This window comes from Bombina bombina, chromosome 10, assembly GCF_027579735.1.
Source record: "Bombina bombina isolate aBomBom1 chromosome 10, aBomBom1.pri, whole genome shotgun sequence".
NCBI lineage: Eukaryota > Metazoa > Chordata > Amphibia > Anura > Bombinatoridae > Bombina > Bombina bombina.
This window is the reverse complement of record NC_069508.1, coordinates 22,918,173-22,935,563: the sequence shown is the minus strand read 5'-3', so window position 1 is coordinate 22,935,563 and position 17,391 is coordinate 22,918,173. Positions and strand designations below refer to the sequence as shown.

Sequence of the window (17,391 nt, the reverse complement as noted above, 5' to 3'; positions counted from 1 at the left end):
AACACAGTTATACACTTTTTACCTCTGTGATTGCCTTGTGTCTAAGTCTCTGCAGACTGCCCCTTATTTCAGTTCTTAAGCCAATCAGTGCTCACTCCTCTGTAAATTCACGTGCATAAGCGCAATGTTATCTATATGAAACACATGAACTAGCGCCCTCTAGTGGTGAAAAACTGTAAAAATGCATTTAGATTAGAGGCGGCCTTCAACGTCTATGAAATTAGCATATAAACCTCTTAGGTTTAGCTTTCAACTAAGAATACCAAGAGAACAAAGCAAAATTGGTGATTAAAGTAAAATGGAAAGTTGTTTAAAATCACATGCCCTATTTGAATCATGAAAGTTGTTTTTTTTGGACTTGACTTTCCCTTTAATAACATAAGGACTGGTGAGGCTAGAGAGGCTGAAGACACTTTAGGGAGCCTGAAAAAAAAAACATAGCACACGTGCGCTACAGTTTGTCACTCGTAATCTAGTGGTTAGAATTTTGACCCTTGAAAGGTTGAAAAAAAAAATGTTCTTTGAGTTTTGTTTTGCCAGCCCACTTGTCTATAGAAAGAAAGTAAACAACGTTTAAAAGTTTCATTAATTGTTTGAATATTGACAAAATAAGGGTAAAGTTTTCATGTCTATAAAACAATGGGAGTTACCTTCTTTGCTTTGGCCAATTAGGGACAGTTATAAATGGGTCACTGGAGAGTGTAGCCAATGGCTATCTGGTATATAACAGTGTTCTGCACTTCCATTTCTAACAGGAACTGAAAAGCTCCCAATTTCAGAATGGGATTACAGGAAAAGGGGACAAATAAACAATGGAAGTATATTGCAGAGTTCTTTTATATATATATCATTTTATGTTACCATCTCAAAGTGTTTAATATCCCTTTAAGGAAATGATACGTCATGACAATACACTGCTCGAAAAAACCTACATGAAGGGTTGAAACGCGTTGTGGTTATAGTTTTGTCCGTGGGAGGAGACTCAATACCTCTGTTGCAGCTAGATCCCATACTGCACTAGAACCATGGTGGTCTCGATTCAGGAGCTAGGCGGCATTGTTTTGGGACACACTGGGTTTTTTTTTCCCAGAGAAGCAAAAGAGGATCAAACGTTGAGGAGATACAATAAAAAGTGATTGACAACTCCCAGTTATACTTACTGTTAACCGTTTTTATAACCACAATCATTAAAACTATCCGAATATTTATATTGATGTGCAAGGATTAATTTGACTGCTATGCTGGATAAAGGTTCTGTATGAACTATTAAACTATTAAATACTTTTACAGAACTACGTTTTGAGTTACAAGCGCTTTTTTACTTAAAAGCATATCAGATACTTGTGTGCACACTTATTGTTTTTATAGTACATCTGTTTGTATGTATTTGTGTTTTTATAGTACATCTGTTTGTATGTATTTGTGTTTTTATAGTACATCTGTTTGTATGTATTTGTGTTTTTATAGTACATCTGTTTGTATGTATTTGTGTTTTTATAGTACATCTGTTTGTATGTATTTGTGTTTTTATAGTACATCTGTTTGTATGTATTTGTGTTTTATAGTACATCTGTTTGTATGTATTTGTGTTTTTATAGTACATCTGTTTGTATGTATTTGTGTTTTATAGTACATCTGTTTGTATGTATTTGTGTTTTTATAGTACATCTGTTTGTATGTATTTGTGTTTTTATAGTACATCTGTTTGTATGTATTTGTGTTTTTATAGTACATCTGTTTGTATGTATTTGTGTTTTTATAGTACATCTGTTTGTATGTATTTGTGTTTTTTACAATAAATGTATATCTTTTTATTATTTTGTCCCGTGGCTGTATAGTTCACTATAATATTGTATTTAGGATATAGTCTGTGTAATAAGGGATTTCTAGTAAGAGTTATCTCTGTATCTTACTAGTAGTGCTGGATGTGAACCTTTATTTTTATCCACAGCAACTTTACCCTGTGCAGGGGTATGAGGTAGATACCTAGATAGCCACCTGGAGCACTAAATGACAGGGAATAGTGCTGCCCAGGACCGTCTTTAACACAGGGCAAAAGGGGCAGCTGCCCTGGGCCCAGTCTTTGTTGAGGGGCCCAAGAGTCCTAAAAAAAAAAAAAAAATTTTTTTTTTTTAGTTCATGCCAGACTGCTGATGTCATGTGACATGGAGGACACACACAGTCAGTCCTAATATTGTCACAGTCAAAAGTTCTTTGCTTATATTTATTTGTGAGAAACTGTGCCAGACCATGCCGATGTCATGTGACATTCCAAGCTAGTGCCATGTGCTGTTTTAGATGTGCACTGTGCAGCACTGGATGCTAAGCCCTAACTAGGCATCCAGTCAATCCCACTGCATCAGAAAAGGTCCTGCTGGGGTTACTACTGTCACCAGGTAACTGCTCTGGTGGTGGAGATTGTTTCTGGGTAGGGCTCACTATAGGCGCATGCAGCAGAAAGCTGGAGTGGCAGGCACGTGAGGATTTGAGCATCTGTGCAGCTGCACACACTGCTCTCTTCAGTCTTGAGGCTGTGTGACTCGTCTGTATCCATGCAGCCTTGGGCAGACTGCATCCAGTCTGCTGGTCCCCTTAGCCCTGCTCTTTCTGCTGTGGCTCTAAGATCAACTAACTGAAGTTTGTTAGGAAAACAGTGTTTTGTAGAAAGGTGTCAGTGAAAAGAATAAGTGAGTGTACACATGCCCGTCCCCCATGCAGCATTGTCTAGTGCAGGATGAGAGGGAACTTGTTCCTAGCAAAGTAGTGACATGTGCTGCTGTGGCTGATGTATAGTGTCATGCTGATACTTCACACATTAAGGTAAGGTTTATTTTTATAGTTTTTATTTCTCTCTGTTTCAGATTTTACAGCTTCCCATAGTAGTTCTACTGTTCCAGTCAGTAAACTTATATCTGTCTGCACCTCTATGCTTCCGCCTCAGTCTTTACCTTGCTTTGCTCCTGTTGGCTGCCCTAAATCTCTTTAACCAGCTAACCTCACACCAGAATCACATTCAAAAGCATATTAAATTAATCCAGAGGGGAGGAATTTATATATTTATTTACTTATTAGTACTGCTTAGGTCCAGTTTCACATATTGCAATTTTTTTTAATGATTAGCCCAGCAGTGATTTAGTTGGTTTTTTTGGTATATTGGGGTGGAGAGCAAAATTGCATGGGGGGGGGGGGCAAGAAAATGTTTGCCCAGGGTCCAGTCAGTAATAAAGACGGCCCTGGTGCTGCCATATAGTGCTCTTACAAATCAGCTGGCATCTAGTGCTCCTGAAATAGGCCGACTCCTAAGCATAGATCCCTGCTTTACAACAAAAAATACCAAAAAATAATAGAAATAAATCAGAAAGTTGTTTAAAAGCACATGCTCTATGTGAATCATGAAAGACAACATTTGGGTTTCACGTCCCTTTAATCATTTTACCTGGGGTTTTTTTTGCATTGAATATTTTACTGGCTATTTGTTAGTGGCTATTTGTGTTTCAAGGTGTCATTGGTATTTGGCCATTATCTGTAACATAATAATGCAGTTGTTTTTCTGTTACACTAAACACAATCCTTCAACGGAGAATATGCAACAACCGTCTGGTGTTTCAATGTCTTCCAGCTGCAAATAGAAATAAAATGATATTAGTGAAGCAGCTGATGTTCCCAGCATTTGACCCAGAGTCTTTTTGCATTTGGTCACAATACAGAGATATAATTCTGATTTCAGGTTCACATTTTCTTTGTAAATGCAGCACAAACAGCTGGGGCACACACACTTAATACACAGTGAAACAGATGTGTCTTTGTTATAAAACCTGGTTGGCTTCCGGCTGTCTGCAGCGTTATTATTATTATAAGAATGTATTTATAGCATGCCCAAGATATTCTACAATGAAATGCAGCCGGGCAGTAAATACAATAGGAATAATACATTATAATTAATTATAATGTATTATATCTCTGTATTGTGACCAAATGCATTTAAAAAAATGTGAACCTGAAATCGGAATTTTAAAGGAACGTAAATCTCATTTTTATATTTACATTGTTTAGATCTACAAACACTACATGGTAATATATTGGTATACAAAATAAAAAATGTAATTTTTTTGTGTGAGAAAAAACATAATTTATACTTACCTGATAAATTATTTTCTTTCCTGGCATGGAGAGTCAATGAATCCATTCAATTACTAGTGGGAATTCAACTCCTGGCCACCAGATGGAGGCAAAGAACTCCCCAGCAAAGCTTCAAGTATCCTCCCATTACCCACAATCCCCAGTCATTCAGTCAAGGAATTATGGAAAGAGAAGAAGACACAAAGGGTATAGAGGTGCCTGAGGTTTAGAAAAATGACAAAAAGCTGTCTTAAAAATAAGGGTGGGTCGTGGAGTCTCCATGCCAGGAAGGAAAAGAATTTATCAGGTAAGTATCAATTATGTTTTCTTTTCAATGGCATGGAGAGTCCACAAATCCATTCAATTACTAGTGGGAACCAATACCAAAGCTAGAGATCACAGAATGGAAGGGAGGGATACACAAGACAGGCGAACCTAAACAGAAGGCACCACAGCTTGAAGAACTTTCCTCTCGAAAGCAGCCTCAGCTGAGACAAAAACATAACATTTATAAAATTCGGAAAAAGTATGCAATGATGACCAAGTAGCCGCCTTGCAAATCTGTTCCATAGAAGCATAATGTTTAAAGCGACAGTCCTAGTGGAGTGAGCCATAATTTTCTCTGGAGACTGCTGTCAAGCTGTCTCATAAGCCAATCGAAAAACACTTCTCAACCAGAAGGAGAGAGTAGAAGTTGCCTTCTGACCTCTCTGTTTACTAGAAAAGGCAACAAAAAGAGCAGAAGATTGAAGAAAATCTCTTGTAGCCTGTAAATAAAAGCTTTAAAGCATGCACAACATCCAGATTGTGCAATAACCACTCCTTTTTAGAGGAAGGATTCGGACAAACTAAAGGAACAACAATTTATTTGTTAATATTGGGTTCCGAGACCACCTTAGGTATAAATCCTAACTTAGTATGGATAACTGCCTTATCCGCATGAAGAATAAGATAAGGTGAATCACACTGTAGAACCGAAAGCTACGAAACTCTACGGGGCCAGCAGAAACAAAACCTTCCAGGACAATAACTTGATAGAAGGCATAGGCTCAAAAGGAGCCTTCTGCAGAACTTTAAGAACCAGATTAAGACTCCAAGGAGGAGCAATAGACCTAAATACAGGCCTGATTCTAACCAAAGCCTGGACAAAATTGCCAGACGCTTCTGCAGAAGAATCGACAAAGCGGAAATCTGACCCTTTAGGGTACTGACTGATAAACCCTTTTCCAGGCCCTCTTGAAGAAAGGACAGAATACGGGGAATTCTCACCTGACTCCAAGAAAAACCCCTAGATCCGCACCAATGAAGGTATTTATGCCATACCTTATAATAAATCTTGCGAGTAACAGGCTTACAAGCCTGAATCATAGTCTCAATAACTTCCACAGAAAAACCTCATCTGGACAAAACTAAGCGTTCAATCTCCAAGCAGTCAGCTTCAGAGAGACTAAGTTCGGATGGAGGAAGGGACCCTGAAGTAGAAGATCCTTCCTCAGAGATAATTTCCACTGGGGAAATGTTGACATGCTCACTAGGTCTGCAAACCAAGTTCTGCGAGGCCACGCTGGAACTATTAGAATCACCCAAGCCTGCTCCTGTTTGATATGAGCTATCACCCGAGAGCAACCGGAGTAAACAGCTAAATTAGACCAAAATCCCATAGCACTTCCAGGGCGTCTACCAGAACTGCTTGAGGATCTCCTGATCTTGCTCCGTATCTTGGAAGCTTGGCATTTAGATGAGATGCCATCAGATCCAGCTCCAGAACTCCCCACTTGAGGTTTAACTTTGAGAAAAACTTCCGGATGGAGAGGCCATTCCCCTGGATAAAACGTCTGCCTGTTTAGATAATCCGCTTTCCAGTTGTCTACCCCTGGAATATGAATGGCAGAGAGATGACAAATGTGAGACTCTGACCACTGAAGAATGCAAGTCACCTCCTTCATAGCTAACAAGCTCCGAGTTCCTCCTTGGTGGTTGATGTACACTACTTAAGTGAAGTTGTCCGATTGAAATCTAATAAATCGGACTAAACTCGGTTTAAGCCAAGCCGATAGAGAATTGAGAATTGCTCTGAATTCTAGTATATTTATAGGTAGGGCAGACTCCTCCTGAGTCCAAAATCCCTGAGCTCTTAGGGACCCCCAAACTGCTCCCCAGCCTAACAGGCTGCCATTTGTGGTCACAATCTCCCAAGAAGGTCTCAGGAAACAAGTGCCCTGAGACAAATGGTTCTGGGAGATCCACCAAGACAGAGACATCCTTATCCGAGAGTCTAAAACTATCCTCTGAGAGAGATCCGAGTGGTCTCCGTTCCATTGATTGATCATACATTACTGTAGAGGTTTCAGATGGAAGCAAGCAAACGGAATAATGTCCATGGATGCCACTATGAGACCAATTACTTGCATTACCGATGGACGAACAGAGGACTGAAGAGAAAGACAGGCCTCCATAAGCTTGAATTTTCTGACCTCCATCAAAACAATCATCATAGATACTGAGTCTATGATTGTCCCCAGAAAACAAACCCTGGTACTTGGCGCCAAGGAACTTTCCCCTAGATTCACCTTCCACCCATGAGAGTGGAGAATAGCTAACAGAAGCTGTATGGGATCTTGCTAGCTGAAAAGATGTTGCCTGTACCAAAATATCATACAGGTAAGGAGCCACCGCAATCCCTAGAGATCTTGCCACAGCCAAAAGAACCCCTAGAACCTTCGTAATGATTTGAGGAGCAGTGGCGAGGCCGAAAGGCAGGGCTACATATTGGAAATGTTGATTAAAAAAAGCGAACCTCAGGAACTTAAAATGTTTCCTTTGGATAGGCATATGAAGATGCACATCCTTTAGGTTTATAGTGGTCATAAACTGACCCTCCTAAACTAAAGGGAGAATAGAACGAATAGTCTCTATTTTGAATGAGGGTACCTTGAGAAACTTATTGAAAGACTTGAATAATATCCTGTATCCCTGGGAGACTACATCCACTGCCCAAGGATCTGAAACATTGCGAAACCAAGCCTGCTGAAAAAAGGAAAGCCTGCCCCATACCTTATCCAGAACTAGATTGGGGGTGGCCCCTTCATGCTGACTTAGCCTCAACGGAAGGCTTTCTGAATTGCTTACCCTTGTTTCAGGGCTGGCTAGCTCTCCAAGAAGTCTTGACTTGCTCAGATTTAGAAGACGAGGAAGATCTGTCCCTTGAAGCTACAAAAGGAACGGAAATTAGAAGTCTGACGACCCTTGGGTCTATTTTTCTCATCCTGTGGTAAAAAAAACTCCCTTTCCACCAGTAACCGTGGAAATGATCTCTGCCAGAACAAGACCAAATAAAGTCTTAAAAGGTAGAGACAGAAACTTGGATTTAGAAGTCACATCCGCAGACCAAGACTAACCAAAGGACTCTGCGGGCTAGTATAGCAAAACTAGAAATCTTGGCTCTCAGCCTAAGCATAACAACTTGCATACTGGCATCACAGATAAAAGTATCAGCCAGCTTTAGAGCCTTGATCCTATCCTGGCTCTCCTCTATAGTAGTCTCCACTGAAATTAGATCAGACAAAGAGTCACACCAATAAGAGGCTGGACCAGCAACTGTCGTAATACTAGCAACTGGTTGCCACTGCAAACCCTGATAAAGAAATATCTTTCTTAAATAACCCTCCAGTTTCTTATCCATAGGGTCTCTAAAAGACGAACTATCCTCGAGAGGAATAGTAGTTCTCTTGGCTAAGGTACATATAGCACCCTCTACTCTAGGAACAGTGTGCCACAGATCTTGCACTGAATCAGCCACAGGAAACATATTTTCAAACACAGGAGATGGGTTAAAAGGAACACCCGGCTTCTCCCATTCCTGAGATATAATGTCAGACATGCGATCTGGAACAGAAAAAAACTCTATTCAGTTTATTAGCCTTTTTAGGAGCCTCTGCAACAGTTTCAGAGTCATCCAAAGTAGCTAAAACCTCCTTCAAAAGTAAACGTAGATGTTCCAGTTTAAATCTAAAATTAACCTCCTCAGAATCTATTGTGCTAGGAACTGAAGATTCTGAATCAGAGATCTCGCCCTCAGAAGCTGCAGAGGAATGATCCTCGCTAAATAACTGAGAAAGACTAACCAAATCAGTCTTGGTGGAATCATAACCCATAGAAATGTTCTTAGATTTCCGCTTCCTTTTACCAGAACTAGGTAAAGTACTTAGGGCTGCAGAAACTGCAGAAGTCAACTGCACAGCAAAATCTTTAGGCAAACAAACACTCCCAGAGACTGACTGAGAGGAACCGCAGGGCACTGCATGTGAATCTGTCAAAGAGTGGGACATGTTAACAGAATGCTGAGACAACCCCTGAACAGCATTATCCTGAGAAAAAGAAGGCTCAGATAAGTTATCCTTATCCTTAGATAATAAAACCTTTTTAAGGCAAGGGGAACAAAATTGCACAAGATGTATAACCTGGGCATCTGCACAATAAAGACATTTATCAAATGACAGAGAAAGCTTAGGATCGGCATCCATAGTAAATAAAATAGTACTTTACTTCCCTTATACTCTAATTTCAATAAAAAAAAATTAGAATAAAACTCTAAGCATAGATAAATAATTATTAAAACCCGGCACCTCTACACCCCAGCCATTCTGGAGAGACTCACCCAACCGGTAACCAGGAATCTACACCAGCAGATAAATCCTGTTCAAACTGCAGATCCTAGAAAGCTGCAAACATCAGAGAGAAGCGACAGGCAGAAAAAAACGATCTAATGCTAGAAAATCCGGTCCGTCTCCTTGAAAGTCCAGCTAGAAACAAACTGATCAGCATTCAGGAAGTAACTGAACGGTCACATGATCGCAAATTCAAAAGTAAGGTGCAGTCCAACAACTTTCTTAAATAGATATTACCAAACTAAATAACAGGTAAATGTGTGCAAACAAATCCCCATAGCCAAAATCAAAAAAACCTTCACATGACAGAACAGTGCTCTGAACTGCTGTCCAATAAGTCCCCAACTTTTAAAATGGATATTCAGTCCCATAAGGATCCACCTTTTTCTCTAGGTATCCTTCCCCCCCCCCTTTTTTTTTTTTAAATCAAGGAACTCCTAAGTGCTGCATCCTACTCACCTAGATGGTAAAAGCACTCACCTGTGAATCCACTGTTTCGACAGGTACAGCAAACAGTTGTGACAGAATCCTCACTGTTATAGACCTGTAGATAAAGAAAAAACAGAGTAACCAACCTTGGTTTTCTATATAGAAGTAGCAAAAGACCACCACGCCGTCTTCCAACTGCTAAAAGCCACCATTACTCTTACTAAAGAGAATTACATAGACACAGCATAACCCCAATCCTTGCTTGAAGGGAAAAGTACCCATTAAAGGATTAGCAACTTGATTCCTTCAGACACCTTCTTCGCACATCACCTACAATGTTACACAGGCAAAGAATGACTAGGGATTGTGGGTAATGGGAGGATACTTAAAACTTTGCTGGGGTGTTCTTTGCCTCCAACTGGTGGCCAGGAGTTGAATTCCCACTAGTAATTGAATGGATTTGTGGACTCTCCATGCCATTGGAAAGAAAAAAAAGATTTTGTTTTGTACAAAATTGTTTCATGGGGCTGATTGGTTTGGCAAAATGTTGACAACATTAATATGTTAATTGAAATTAGTTAACCCTGTGCTTGCTATGGGGGTTGTTTTGAGGGCTGCAGAATTGCAGCTGGACAGTAACTGGTTAAAACAGTTGTTAGTACTACAAGTCAACAGCAGCACAAAAGTGAAGTTATATACTTATTGGCTGATACAGGAATCATTTAACTGCTGGATATAGTTATCGAATAGCGTAAATGTGAACTTTCTGAGCCTTTCCTGCTTTTAGAGTATAATTATTTTAACTGCATAAACAAAGGAACATTTTTCCTGCATCATCTTTTTGTTTGTTAGTTAAAGGGACATTTTATTTTGAAACAAATGCAAAGAAATGCAGCACTAGTTAAACAGTCACTGTGTAGCAGGGACAGGGTTCTGAAGTCTGCAGTGTGCACTTCAACCTCTTTGGAAAACTGGGGGGAAAAAAAACAATCGTAGAATTAAATTACAGGAAAAGCAACCACGATACATTACAAAGTATTTTTTATAAACAGGATAAGGGGGGAGGGGTTAAGTAATGCATTTAAACTCTGAAAAAATGCATGTTTCCACTGCCTACATTTTGTGTATCTTGAAGAATCCATATTGGACTCTGCAACATGCTGTACAATAGGAAATAAAATAAACATACTCAATGTTTTTAAAGGAGTATGTCCCTGGACTGCAGACATGCAACCTTTGCTATCAAAATGACAGTAAATGCTTATCAAACACATATTGTATATGCAGATCATGTAACTTTAAAGGGATACTAAACCCAGATTTTGGTTCGGCACCTGGGTAGCACTTGCTGATTGGTGGCTAAATGTATATATCTATAACAGATATAAACCATTTTGAAATTCCCTCTTTTAGATGAAATAAGAAAAAAGTTGACGACAATGCCCCTTTAAGGTATTACATATGGGGTGTTATGTAAATCTAACAACTACACCAAAGTTATCTAAAAGAACATTTAAACATGTGAAATTCCCTTATATTAGTACATATTCACTGTAGTTGAAATGCATTTTAGAATTATTTTGCAGTATTTTATTTGCAAAAAATGCTTTTGGTAAAAACGATTGCTACTGATGCAGGAATAATGCTAATAAACCCCAGCTGTTGTCTTTTAACACACCTGGCACCCATACACCCTTTGGCTGCTAAGCCATTTCCCACCAGGGTGCTAAGCTGGATTTGAGCTTTTTTTTTATTTTACTTTTTTAAAATATATTTGTTTTTTACTTTTTTTTCCAGATCGCCAAGACTTATACAGTTGGAAAGATTACCTTTCCAACAGTGGGTCTTGGGGGTCTGTAGCTGCTTAGATGCCTGAGATGCATGCCCCTATTCCCTATATTGTTCATTGTTAATTTTAAATAAAGTTGCACGGTGACGTCATCACGTCATTGCGCGTGACATCACCGTGCAAATCGTGAAGCCCCAGCGATGCCTCTCACTATTCAGGCCAGATCGCCGGGGTGGGAGTAGGTGGGAGCCTCCAGATTGCCCTCAAGGTGGGTGAGTGCTAGTGACGTCAGCACCCAACAGGGACAATTTGCGACAGCTCAGAGCCGTCGTTAGCACTCAATGAGTTAAAGGGATGTTAAACAGTCTGTTTCATTATTGTAATCTAAAAGCACTTAGCTGTGTCTTATAGTTAATATAAAGCATTGTAATATGTATTATTCATCTATTTAAATGTATTTTACCTTTTATTTATTTTTTTACACTACATTTGTGCTTCCTGTCACAGCCCTACAAGGAGGAGGAGGCCTTTGCAGGAAGTTTTATCTTAGCCTGATAAAACTTCTTGTCTAGTGAATAGAGTATTTTTCATCATTTAAAAATTATTTAACCTTTTATTTTATTTTTTAAACTTTATTTGTGCAGTGTCCATAACTTCCTGTCATAGCCCTACAAGCGGGCTGGGGTCTCTACAGGAAGGCATATTTAGATTGGCATCATAAAACTTATAGAGTAACATTAGCTGGTTTACTATTAAAGGGATAGTAAACACCAAATATGTTATTGTTTAAAAAGAAAGATTATTCCTTTATTTAACACTCTCCAGTTTTGCATAACCAACACTGTTATATTAATACAATTTTTACCTCGGTTATTACCTTGTATCTAAGCTTTTGCTGACTGCCTCCTTATCGCGGGTCTAAATTACTGGGGGGTTTTTACTCAATATGTTTCTTTTTTGTTTACTGTGATTTAGCATATTTGTTTTTACTAAAGGAGCAGTGTTTCATATACCTTTAATCGGTGCTTGTGCACATTTGTGTTTGTGTTGTTAGTGTCCTTCACAGTAGGTGTCCTTCCCCAGATACGATTGTATTTTTGTTTATTTTACAAGTGTATCCGATATAAATGGCACTGTATTAGTGCTAATAATAAGAAGACTGTAGCCTTGTTTTACCCAGTGATGCTGGAGAGAGACCACTCATTACTATGCAGACGGATGCTGAGTGTCTTATTATCTGCGGTATCCTTAGGATGTTTCCGCCTTGCTTGACATCATACAGTTTTGTCAGTTGTTGCTCGAGCTTCTCTCTTGTTTGATTGATCTCAGCTAATTTAGAGGGTTTTCTGTATTTATTTCCAGTGCTCTCCACTTCCTGTAGGTTTTTTTAATTAGAGGCTACACGTCTGACTAAAGACATAAGCAAAAGGCAACAGCATCCCAAAGTCATAGAAGTCAAATGGAAATGCGCCAGGTCCCTTGTTCTCTGGTGCTGAAGCGTCTTAATACTTCTCACCCTTCATAATTAACAGACAGATAGACAGACATATAGATAGATAATACGATAGAGACAGATAGATAGATAGATAGATAGATAGATAGATAGATAGATAGATAGATAGATATACACAGACAGACAGGTAGATTAAGAAAATATATTTGCAATTACCTTGTGTTTGCCATTTTCAGTCATTTTTCTTTAAAGGGACATAAAACTGTTTCAATGCTGTAATAATAAAAAAGCACTAAGCAGTGAGTGTTACTGTACTGAATAGAAATCATTGTAATATGTATTATTCATCACTTTATTAGGATTTTACCTTTTATTGTTGTTATTTTTATTTTAACTTAATTTGTGCAGTATCCATTACTTCTTGTCACAACACCTCAAGGGCTGTGGTGTCTACAGGAACGCAAATTATCATTTTTTTCTTTGGAGTGTTGCTAGAAGACACCTATCTGTTAGCTACAATTAGTTTATTGTTCAGTATAGGACTTTTGCTGCTAAATCATGTGACAATGGAAGTTCTGTAATTGTAGCTCGCTTATCTTGTTGTGGGCAGGGGCTACACTAAACATTTCCAAGTTCTCATTTAGCAAGAAAAACAAGTAAGTTGTTTTCTGTTTTTTAAATCAATCTGTTTCATTTATGTCTACTTTAATTTAACATTTTTTCTTTTTACTAATGGAGCACTGTTTATTCCCTTTAATGTCTGCTTAAAATTCAGGACCTTTTATAAGCCTACTGTGGGACTTATTATACAAGTCCAATCAGAAAGTGCTACCTAGGTAGAGTTTATGTGACTGCACACAAGGCCTCGTGCCGTTGCTCAGATTACATCACAAATCCCTCTGCATATGCACTTTGACAAAGTTGATCTCACTGCTAATGCATGATTCAGATATAGCATGTTATTATAAGAGATTTTTCAATTTACTTAATTATCTTTGTATCCTTTGTTGAAAAATCATACCTAGGTAGGCTAAGGAGAAACAATGCTCTGCTGGAAGCTAGCAGGGTGATGGGTGGCTATACACATATGTCGCTTGTCATTGGTTCGCCAGATGTGATCAGCTAGCTCCCAGTTGTGTATTGCTGGTTTGGATCTGTCTTTAACTATGTGCTTAATGCCCTTGCAGGTGTTAGAGCATTTTACTTGTAAATAACACTAATCACAATTTAAATATGCACAAGTGCATTTCAGTTTTGAACAGCAGCACTTTTGCAGTATACTTGTATTAGGAAACATGTTCCTGGTAAGCGTTGTATACAGTTTCAGGGGCATATTGTGCAACCCATAATCAGCGAACCTTTAGTTAAATACTGTACCTGCTTGGAGAGCTTGCATTGGTTTGAATGACGTTGCTAATATGAATCACACACCACCGCTGGCACTGATTAGGTTTGGTTCTGAATGCACATGCACAGCATATGTTATGATATGTATATACACACATTTTTTTTTTTTTTTTTTGTTTTTAAAAGAAGCTTTATTGAGAGTTAACAAAATACAATACACAGACAAGAGTGTCAACAAGTTACAGCAAACAGTATCACAAAGTGACATTTTTCCAATATACCGCATGCTCATGCTCTGTTAGCTTTAAAAGGCTGGACCAAATAAGGGAAATAAGCATCTTAATGACATACACGTGTCCAGAGTTCTTTGCTTCATGTCCGTACTGCTTATATCTAGAGCATAGTAATTTCTCGCTTATGGACAACATGCGGACAACTGTTATATAATCCACTCAATATTACACAAGTATACAGACATAATAATACTAGGTTGAGTGTAAGCATCAAACATCTTTGTTGACTTAAATTATGACGTACATCAGAAACATCGATGTTCGTCGTGAGAAGAAAAGAGATAGAGAAGGAGAGGGAAAAAGATAAGAGTGGCAAAAAAAAGAAAAGGGGAGGGGGGTTCTCATCAGTGGAAGGGGGGGGGGGGGGGGAAGGAAAGAAAAAAGGGGGGGAGAAATTAGGCCATGTGTTAGCACTAAGAAGTACCCAAGGCTCATCTAATCAGTGGTCTCCAAATTTCTTTCATGTATTCGTGAATTTCAATTCTATCATCCCTCATATATCGAAAACTTTCTAACGATAAGTGTCTGTCTACTTTTGACTCCCAATTGGAAGTCTGAGGAATTCTGTCTGATTTCCAGTATTTAGGAATGAGGGCTTTTGCGCTATTTAACATATATAGAAGGTATTTTTTGGGTTTTTCTGTCAGTTTAGGCAGCCCGTGAAACAACAGGAGGTCTGGGCTTCTGCGCAATGTAATGTTTAGTTTAGAGTCTATTATGTCCAGTACAGTACTCCAGAACGGGGTTATCAAATCACAAGTCCACCAAATATGGAGGATAGTGCCAACCTCTCCGCAGCCCCTCCAACACCTACCATCAGATCTCTTATATATCTTTTTGATCCTGACTGGTGTAAGATACCACAGGGATAGGAATTTATAATTGGATTCTAGGGTTCTGGCCGAGACCGAAGCCTTAGCATGATTGTGATATATAGTTTGCCATTCTGTGTCTGTGAGGGCATGGTCTAGCTCCCCGTTCCACTGTCTAACAAAGGTAGGCGTATAAGAGTCCTTATGGGATAACAGCAATCTATACATAATTGATATTAAATGCGCAGGAGTGTGAGTTAGCAAGCATAATGATTCCATCAAAGTCGGTTGTCTGGATATACTGTCTGCCCTTTTGTGTGTGATTATGTAATGTTGGAGCTGTCTGTGGAAAAACCACGATATATTCAAGCCCGACTCCGCCAATTCTCCCAAGCCTTTAAGTTTTTTATTTGATAATAGCCTGTAAAACATAGTCTGATCTAACTGTGTCTTGTCTAAGGCTGTCTGAGTAGTATTAGAGAATGGGATGTCTGGATTATGTATAAAAGGAGTTAGAGGTGAGGGGTTGGAGGAAATATGTGGGTGTTCCACTAGTGTTTTATCCCATTGTGAGAAGAATTCCCTCATAAGTGGGTACTGCCTGATAACTTTAGGTCTGTTTTTGTTCGAGATCCATCCCAATGAGCCCGCGCTTTGCATTCCTAAAATAGTCTGTCCTATCGCGACCCACCTTTTGTCTTTAGAGTTGGTGCACCATTCTACCTGATGTTGGAGATTAATAGCTTTTTTGTAAAGTAAAAGGTTTGGGATGCCCAAGCCACCCCTCTCCTTAGGCAAATATAAAGTATTCCTTGGGACCCTAGGTCTGGTACCCCCCATATATATTCCTCTAGCTGTCCCTGTAGTTTTGATAAATATTGGCAGGGAATGGGGTCGGGAGAGTTTGAAGGTAATATAGGATCCGAGGAAGGATATTCATTTTCACAACCCCAGTCCTGCCCAATATATACACACATTTTAACATATCCTATACTATAAAAGGCCAAGTGTGTTTGTCCGAAGCTGTCATGCGCAGTAGAGACAGCACGAGGACAAACACACCTGGCCTAAGTCCCTAACTGTTCTGCCGACTGCGCCGAGCAGAAGTGGGCGTGACCGAGCGTGAAGGGGCGGAGCCTAACGCGAAGGCCCGTGAAGGGGGCGGAGCCTAGCGTGAAGGCCCGTGAAGGGCCGTGGAGAGAGCTCAAACAGCTCAAGAGAGGGTGGAGAGATGTGGGGAGAGGGGGGGAGATGTGGAGTGAGGGGGAAGATGTGGAGAGAAGGGAGAGATGTGCGGAGATGTGGAGAGATGTGGGGAGAGGGGGTAGATGTGGAGAGAGGGGGAAGGTGTGGAGAGAGGGGAGAGATGTGGGGAGATGTGGAGAAAGGGGGGAGATGTGGAGAGAGGGGGAGATGTGGAGAGAGGGGAGAGATGTGGAGAGATGTGGAGAGATGTGGGGAGATGTGGAGAGATGTGGGGAGAGGGGGGAGATGTGGAGTGAGGGGGGAGATGTGGAGTGAGGGGGGAGATGTGGAGTGAGGGGGGAGATGTGGAGAGAGGGGAGAGATGTGGGGAGATGTGGAGAGAGGGGGGAGATGTGGAGAGAGGGGGGAGATGTGGAGAGAGGGGGGAGATGTGGAGAGAGGGGGAAGATGTGGGGAGAGGGGGGTGATGTGGAGAGAGGGGGGAGAGAGAGACAGAGAGAGAGAGGAGAGAGAGAGAGGAGAGAGAGAATGAGAGAGAGAGGGGTAGAGAGAGAGAGGGGGAGAGAGAGAGAGGGGGGAGAGAGAGAGAGGGGGGAGAGAGAGAGAGGGGGGGGGGAGAGAGAGGGGGGGAGAGGGAGAGAGAGAGAGAGGGGGGGGAGAGGGAGAGAGAGACAGAGGGAGAGAGATAGAGAGAGAGGGGAGAGAGAAAGAGGGGAGATGTGGACAGAAAAAGAGAGAGGGGGGAGAGAGAGAGAGAGGGGAGTGAGAGAGACAGAGGGGAGAGAGAGAGAGAGAGAGAGAGAGGGGAGTGAGATAGACAGAGGGGAGAGAGAGAGAGAGAGAGAGACAGAGGGGGGAGAGAGAGGAGGAGAGAGAGAGGAGAGAGAGAGAGGGGAGAGAGAGAGGGGGGGAGGGGGGAGAGAGAGGGGAGAGAGATAGAGAGAGGGGGGAGAGAGAGAGGGGGGGAGAGATAGAGGGGCAAGAGAGAGAATGAGGAGAGACAGAGGGGGGGAGAGAGAGAGGAGAGAGAGGGGGAGAAAGAGGAGAGAGAGAGAGAGGGGGAGAGAGAAGAGAGAGGGGGGGAGAGAGAGAGAGATAGAGGGGAGAGAGAGAGAGGAGAGAGACAGGAGAGAGAGAGGGGAGAGAGAGAGAGGTGAGAGAGAGAGAGAGAGAGAGAGAGAGGGGAGAGAGAGAGAGGGGGGAGAGAGAGAGAGATAGAGGGGAGAGAGAGAGAGGAGAGAGAGAAAGAGAGAGGCGAGAGAGGGGGGGGAGAGAG

At 40.8% G+C, this 17,391-nt stretch overlaps 1 protein-coding gene across 1 annotated transcript in view; it reads left to right on the top strand.

Annotated features, from left to right (window-relative positions):
- C10H1orf21 (chromosome 10 C1orf21 homolog) overlaps window positions 1–17,391 on the top strand; it is a gene marked incomplete in the record, with an annotated part of 295,563 nt that overhangs the window by 26,251 nt on the left and 251,921 nt on the right.